The sequence below is a fragment of the Geospiza fortis genome, unplaced genomic scaffold, assembly GCF_000277835.1.
Source record: "Geospiza fortis unplaced genomic scaffold, GeoFor_1.0 scaffold96, whole genome shotgun sequence".
Classification (NCBI taxonomy): Eukaryota; Metazoa; Chordata; class Aves; order Passeriformes; family Thraupidae; genus Geospiza; species Geospiza fortis.
Window position 1 is genome coordinate 139,214 of NW_005054454.1, and position 283 is coordinate 139,496.

At 46.6% G+C, this 283-nt stretch overlaps 1 protein-coding gene across 1 annotated transcript in view; it reads left to right on the top strand.

Moving 5' to 3' along the window:
- STIM1 (stromal interaction molecule 1) overlaps positions 1-283 on the top strand; it is a gene marked incomplete at its 5' end in the record, with an annotated part of 45,856 nt that overhangs the window by 21,043 nt on the left and 24,530 nt on the right. The window lies entirely within an intron of this gene.

The following is a 283-nucleotide window of genomic DNA, read 5'->3' on the forward strand; positions in this document are numbered from 1 at the left end:
CAGGCAGGATTAAGCCATGTCTGACTTTGCAGGGTTTTGTGGGAGGAACATGCATCCATCCCATCTGGGTGGCCTGATGGGCTCTGGCTGATCTTCCCCTGCTTTGTTTTATCAAAGTCTTCACTTGGGTGAAAACACCGAGAATTGAGCTTAATTTGAGACTCATTAGAGGAGATCTGGGTGTGCTGTGGGAAATGAAGAAAATGCATCCTGAGCATTTGATAAACGAATCAAGCTGAGACCGAGCAGTTGACAATTTCCTTTCTTCCCAGCCACAGTGAAC